We start from the raw sequence: 7,793 nt of genomic DNA, 5'->3' as shown, positions 1-7,793 counted from the left end.
AAACGGGCGCAGGGGCTCACGCCTGTAATCCCAGCACTTTGGGAGACTGAGGTGGGCGGATCACGAGGTCAGGAGATCGAGATCATCCTGGCTAACACGGTGAAACCCCTTCTCTACCAAAAATAGAAAAAAATTAGCCGGGCGTGGTGGTGGGCGCCTGTATTCCCAGCTACTCAGGAGGCTGAGGCAGGAGAAAGGCATGAACCTGGGAGATGGAGGTTGCAGTGAGCCGAGATTGCCCCCCCCCCCCCCACCCGGGGGGAAAGAGGGGGGTTTTTTTAAAAAAAAAAAAAAAAAAAAAAAAAGATAAAAATAAGACAAAACCTAAATCTTCCTTTAACAAATAAGCTCAAACAATACAATAAGAAAAGGACGAGAAAATAAAAGTTTTACACTATCCCAACAGGTACCAGAGGTTTTGTTTTGTTTTGTTTTTTGTTTTTGAGACAGGGTCTTGCTCTGTCACTCAGGCTGGAGTGGAGTGGCATGATCTGGGCTCACTGCAATCTCCACCTCCTGGGCTCAAGCAATCCTCCCACCTCTGCCTCCTGAGTAGCTGAGATTTCAAGTGCATTCCACCACACTGGGCTAATTTTTGTATTTTTTTTGTAGACACCGGGTCTCACCATGTTGCCTAGGCTGGTCTGGAATGCCTGGGCTCAAGCAATCTGCCCATCTTTGCCTCCCAAATTGCTGGGATTACAGGTGTGAGCCACCACGCCTGCCAAGTTTTTTTTTTTTTTTTTTAAACTGCTCTTGCATTTTCTTGTTTCCAATTGCTCTGTAAATGCTCTGACCTCAGTATGTTATGAACACAACAATGCCACCTCAATTCTCTTAGATTGCATGACACTAGTTTAAAAGTTAATGGTGAGGTACTGGGCCCGGTGGCCCATGCCTATAATTCCAGCACTTTGGGAGGCTGAGGTGGGAGGATCGCTTGGGGCCAGGTGTTTGAGTCCAGCCTGGACGAAATAGTGAGATCCCATTTCTACAAATAAATTTTTAAAGATTAGTTGGGCCTTGTGGTGCACGCTTGTAGTCCCAGCTACTTGGGAGGCTGAGGCAGGAGGACCCCTTGAGCCCAGGAGTTCAAGGTTGCAATGAGCTGTTATCCACCAGTGCACACCAGCCTGGCTGAGAGTGAGATCCTGTCTCAATAAAATTAAAATTTAAATAAAAAAATAAAATGAGAATTAACAGTGAAGGAGGCCAGAGGGGCTTCTTGAACTTTAAGGTGAATATGAATCCCATGAAAATCTTGTTAAAATGCAGATTCTGACTCAGCCAGCCTGGATCAGAGCCTGAGATTCTGCATTTTAATTCAGCTCCTAGAAGATGCAGACGTCCTTACACCCCTTCTCATACTGAGTGGCAAAGATGGTAGCAGTGAGTTAGACCAAGCCAGAACTAGAGTTTAATTTTGCTCTGGAGGCAAAAATGCGTAAGGCAAGATCTCATAAGAAAAGTAAAGGCATTCTGTATGTGGGATTTTCCTTTCCTAAAAACCATTCTGGGGTGGAGGTGTGTGCAAGTTTTTCCCAAGTCACACAACACTGATGAATCTCCTATATTTGAACTATCCCCTTTTCTTAGATCTCTGTCATTCAGTGTATTAATGGTGATTCCGCCGCAGATTGCCTGGATCCCTTGAAATTTGGGTAAAAGAAAGGGGCTCTGGCCGGGCGTGGTAGCTCACGCCTGTAATCCCAGCACTTTGGGAGGCCGAAGAAGGTAGATTACCTGAACTCAGGGGTTCGAGACCAGCCTGGCCAAGATAGTGAAACCCCTTCTCTACTAATAATACAAAAATTAGCCAGGCGTGCTCCTGTAATCCCGGCTACTCAGGAGGCTGAGGCAGGAGAATTGCTTGAACCTGGGAGGCGGGGGTTGCAGTGAGCTGAGATGACACCATTGCACTCTAGCCTGGGTGACAGAGTGCAACCTCATCTAAAAAAAAGGGGGATTATCTTCCCAAGGTGGGATCCAGTGAAGTTTGGCCTAGTAGTTGTTTATTTAAATAAACTCTTCTGGTAATAAACCATCAGGGCAGGGAATTTTGAGGCTAAGATGAAAGAAAGCCCTGGCTGAAGAAACAATGACCAAAGCCACTCAATTGTCACTTCAGTGCTGGTGAGTGTGGATGCAGGTCCCCAGTAAGGCCTGACAGCAACATCCCTCAGGGTGAGTTATGAGCCAGGCATCAAAGGAGGCCACCTCAACGCCCAGCTGCCAGGAGGAACATGATAGTCAAAGGAAAAAACAAGGGTGGGGCCCCTGTGAAGAGGCAAAATATACTCTTACTTTCATCAGGAGCTAGGATCAGCTGGGTGGATTACCCAGCCCTTGGCTAGAGTTCTGGAGGATTCAGATTAGAGATGTTGGATCAAAACAACGAAAGAAAAGGCTGCACAGAGCCATTCTGTAAACACAGGCCCAATTCTACTATTTGCTGCTCTACCTAGTGTTGTGATTACTACTGAGTGCTTCCTCTCTTTGTTTGTTCTTCTGAGCCAACCTTTGTCCTCTCTGCCTAGACACTCATTTTCCTGGTAGGACACTCTGAGTTCCGGAAAGACGACAAGATGAATAATTAAGGCTCAGGGAGAGATAAATACTGCCCTGTCTGCAAAACCACAATGCCCGGCAACCTCCTAGAGCCCCACACTTGGAAACAGAAAGGAATCCTGGGGTTTCTAGAAACCAAACCCACGGGGACCATACAATTTCAGACAAAGCTGTGGCCTCACTTGAGCATAGCTTACAACTCTCTAACGTTGATCACAGCAGAAGCCCCATGGCCACGTGTACTGTAGCAGTTGGGGAGGGTGTGAGGTGGAAAAAAAAAGTTTAAAAAAAAAGTTTGCGCCGTGGCTCACGCTTGTAATCCCAGCACTTTGGGAGGCCGAGGCGGGCGGATCACGAGGTCAGGAGATCGAGACCATGGTGAAACCCTGTCTCTACCAAAAGTACAAAAAATTAGCCGGGCGTGGTGGTGGGCGCCTGTAGTCCCAGCTACTCGGAGAGGCTGAGGCAGGAGAATGGCGTGAACCTGGGAGGCGGAGCTTGCAGTGAGCTGAGATTGCGCCACTGCACTCCAGCCTGGGCGACAGAGCAAGACTCTGTCTCAAAAAAAAAAAAAAAAAAGTTTCCATTCTTTTGAAGCCTGAGTTGAAATAAGGAGAGAGGAAGAAGCTGAGAAAAGCAGGAACTAATAGGGCAGCTGACTCACAGGGGCAGAATCTCAGGTTCATTTGCTCTCAGCAGAAAATTATCTCTCTCCAATCAGTTCCACTGTTTTCACTTACCAAGCTGATAGCCTAAAAATAGAGGCCGGGCGCGGTGGCTCACGCTTGTAATCCCAGCACTTTGGGAGGCCGAGGCGGGCGGATCACGAGGTCAGGAGATCGAGACCACGGTGAAACCCCGTCTCTACTAAAAATACAAAAAATTAGCCGGGCGTGAGGAATCACCACACTGACTTCCACAATGGTTGAACTAGTTTACAGTCCCACCAACAGTGTAAAAGTGTTCCTATTTCTCCACATCCTCTCCAGCACCTGTTGTTTCCTGATTTTTTAATGATGGCCATTCTAACTGGTGTGAGATGGTATCTCACTGTGGTTTTGATTTGCATTTCTCTGATGGCCAGTGATGATGAGCATTTCTTCATGTGTTTTTTGGCTGCATAAATGTCTTCTTTTGAGAAGTGTCTGTTCATGTCCTCTGCCCACTTTTTGATGGGGTTGTTTGTTTTTTTCTTGTCAATTTGTTTGAGTTCATTGTAGATTCTGGATATTAGCCCTTTGTCAGATGAGTAGGTTGCAAAAATTTTCTCCCATTCTGTAGGTTGCCTGTTCACTCTGATGATAGTTTCTTTTGCTGTGCAGAAGCTCTTTACTTTAATGAGATCCCATTTGTCGATTTTGGCTTTTGTTGCCATTGCTTTTGGTGTTTTCGACATGAAGTCCTTGCCCACGCCTATGTCCTGAATGGTATTGCCTAGGTTTTCTTGTAGGATTTTAATGGTTTTAGGTCTAACATATAAGTCTTTAATCCATCTTGAATTAATTTTTGTATAAGGTGTAAGGAAGGGATCCAGTTGCAGCTTTCTACATATGGCTAGCCAGTTTTCCCAGCACCATTTATTAAATAGGGAATCCTTTCCCCATTGCTTGTTTTTGTCAGGTTTGTCAAAGATCAGATAGTTGTAGCTATGCGGCGTCATTTCTGAGGGCTCTGTTCTGTTCCATTGATCTATGTCTCTGTTGTGGTACCAGTACCATGCTGTTTTGGTTACTGTAGCCTTGTAGTATAGTTTAAAGTCAGGTAGCGTGATGCCTCCAGCTTTGTTCTTTTGGCTTAGGATTGACTTGGTGATGTGGGCTCTTTTTTGGTTCCATATGAACTTTAAAGTAGTTTTTTCCAATTCTGTGAAGAAAGTCATTGGTAGCTTGATGGGGATGGCATTGAATCTATAAATGACCTTGGGCAGTATGGCCATTTTCACGATATTGATTCTTCCAACCCATGAGCATGGAATGTTCTTCCATTTGTTTGTATCCTCTTTGATTTCATTGAGCAGTGGTTTGTAGTTCTCCTTGAAGAGGTCCTTCACATCCCTTGTAAGTTGGATTCCTAGGTATTTTATTCTCTTTGAAGCAATTGTGAATGGGAGTTCACTCATGATTTGGCTCTCTGTTTGTCTGTGATTTCTAGAACTAGAAATACCATTTGACCCAGCCATCCCATTACTGGGTATATACCCAAAGGAGTATAAATCATGCTGCTATAAAGACACATGCACACGTATGTTTATTGTGGCACTATTCACAATAGCAAAGAGTTGGAACCAACCCAAATGTCCAACAACGATAGACTGGATTAAGAAAATGTGGCACATATACACCATGGAATACTATGCTGCCATAAAAAATGATGAGTTCGTGTCCTTTGTAGGGACATGGATGAAACTGGAAACCATCATTCTCAGTAAACTATCGCAAGGACAAAAAACCAAACACCACATGTTCTCACTCATAGGTGGGAATTGAACAATGAGAACTCATGGACCATTAGAGATACACCTATCTAAAGACGATTATGGGTGAAGAAACAAATGGCACATGGATACATATAAAAACTGCACATTGTCACGTATAATTAAAAAAAAAAATTATGGAAAAAAAAAAAATAAATAAGAGAATAAGGTTTGTGTCGAGTTCAGCAATGAGAAAAGCCGGAAAGTCTCCTAAGGAAAGATTTAAAACTATATGCTTGTTAAGCCTACATTAAAAATTATGAGAAAGGCTGTAATAAATAGCAGGCCACAGATATGCAAAGAGTTGTAGAAAAAGAAGGGCAGATGAAACTAGTGTTGATCTAAGTATGATGAAACTAATGTTGTTGAGCATGAATAAATCATGTTTTAAAATTTCAAAAAAAAAAAAAAAAAATTAGCCGGGCGTGGTGGCAGGCGCCTGTAGTCCCAGCTACTCGGAGAGGCTGAGGCAGGAGAATGGCGTGAACCCGGGAGGCGGAGCTTGCAGTGAGCCGAGATTGCGCCACTGCACTCCAGCCTGGGCGACAGAGCGAGACTCCGTCTCAAAAAAAAAAAAAAAAAAATAGAGATTAATGTGGAACATTATCTTTTAAAAATGCACCTCCCTCTGGGAATGGTAATAAGCCATCAGCCATTCACACATTGTTGTGAATTAGTTTAATTTAGTGAGTGGGAATTAGAATGGAGGAAATTTAGAAAGTAAGTAATCAGCCTTTATTTTACATATGAGGAAAGCATGGTCCAGAGATGGGAGCTTCTTGCTTGAGATCACACAGAAGGTAAACAGCAGAGGTAAACGGCAACCACTACTTTCCCAGGTCTCCTCTGAGATCCGCCAATTCACATTCTCCTGGCACTCATTACTACATTTATTTATTTATTTGAGACCGAGTCTCACTCTGTCACCCTAGCTGGAGTGCAGTGGCGCGATCTCGGCTCACTGCACCCTCCGCCTCCCAAGTTCAAGCGATTCTCATGCCTCAGCCTCCTGAGTAGCTGGGATTACAGGCATGAGCCACCACGCCTGGCCATGACTGACATTTAAAATAGTCATCTGTTCAGCATCCCTAGCATGCCAAGTGCAGGAGGAAGAGCTGGAGACACAATAGATGTGGCTGTCATCTCATGGAACTTATAGTCCAGCTGGGAGACTGGTAAGTGAATACAGGATCAAGGACCACTCCCCAGTAAATGAAGCAACTCCGACTTCTGCTACGTTATGAAGAAAGAAAACAGGACATAGAGATAAAGAAGGAGACCGATTTCAGATTAGGTGGCAGAAGAGGCCTCAGGGCATTTCAGCTGGGATCTGGAGGATGAGAAGGTGCCAACCTCGACATGAGGGTGTGAATACACGTAGAAGTTTGAGGAAAGAAAGCTGCATGTGGTCCAGTAACTGACAAAAGGTCATGGTGCTTTACATTGGACTTTCAAGATCTGGGTGCAAACCCTGGCTCCATAACCTACCAGCTCTGTGGCCTATGTATCTCCTGAGCATGGGGATTTTGAGGTCATAAGAGATAGTGGTTAGAGATATTGTCTTCATCTAATGGCCTTTGAGATTAGAATTCATCCATTTACATTTCACTTGACTTCTGTTTTGGATACTTATTGCTAAGTTTCCTGTGCTATACAGTGACATTTTTCAGTTCTGAGGAATATAAAAATGTCTTTTACTCTCATACTGACTTTCCAAACTCTAATACTTGGACATTGCTAACTCTGACTTCATTTTAAGATCTTGACACGGTTCCAATTATACATTATATCTTTATTTCATTGTACTGTTGCTTGATAGTACTGAAAAAGATACTAATACACCTGACTCTGATTTTAACATCATCCTTTGCTCTATATTTTAATTTCTGCTGCCACTAACAAATGGTAGCCTCTGTGAATTTCTGAAACTGCCCCTTAGAGACGGAATGAAATGGATACCATTTGGAGATCACTGGAAAAGCTCAAAGCAAAATTTATTTTATTGTTCTGTTGTTTTATTGTGAGTCCCACTAGATGGTTCCTGCCCTATCCAATCTTTCTTATTTATTTATTTAAACCTTCAGTTGATGTGTAACATACAGAAAACAGTGTTATAAATTTTCACAAATTGAAGACACATATGCAAACAGCAGTGCCCCAGTTAAGAGATGGAATGTTATCAACACTCCAGAAGCCCTTCTTTGACCCCTTAAGTTACAAAACCTTGTAAGGGGGACCACTATTATGACTTCTAATGTCTTATAGTAGTTTTGCCTGCCTTTGAATCTTTTATAAATGAACCCACAAAGTATGTACTCTTTTGTGTCTGACTTCTTTCACTCCACATGTTTGTCATATTCATTCACATTGTTACCCATAGTTATAGATCACTTATTGTAGTTGCTATATAGTATTTCAATGTGGGAAAAGACTACAGTTTATGCATTTTATAGGGGTTGGGCGTTTAGACAGAGTTCCAGCTTGGGGCCACTACAATTAGGGTTGCTATGAATATTCTTGGACATGCCTTTTGGTGAACATGTATGTACATTTCTATTTATAACTGGGAAGGAAATAACTCAGACCACATAAATTTGAATTTTATTTGAATATTCTTTGAGCAATTAACACAAACATATGCTTTAAAATATTCAAAAGTTACAGAAGATTGTACAATAGAAAATAGTTGTCCCTCCTACTCCTGACCACCAACCACTCCATTCTCCTTCTGAGAAGCTTACTGTTATCCTTT

This window comes from Hylobates moloch, unplaced genomic scaffold, assembly GCF_009828535.3.
Source record: "Hylobates moloch isolate HMO894 unplaced genomic scaffold, HMol_V3 SCAFFOLD_5, whole genome shotgun sequence".
Lineage (NCBI taxonomy): Eukaryota > Metazoa > Chordata > Mammalia > Primates > Hylobatidae > Hylobates > Hylobates moloch.
This window is presented reverse-complemented; position numbering follows the sequence as displayed.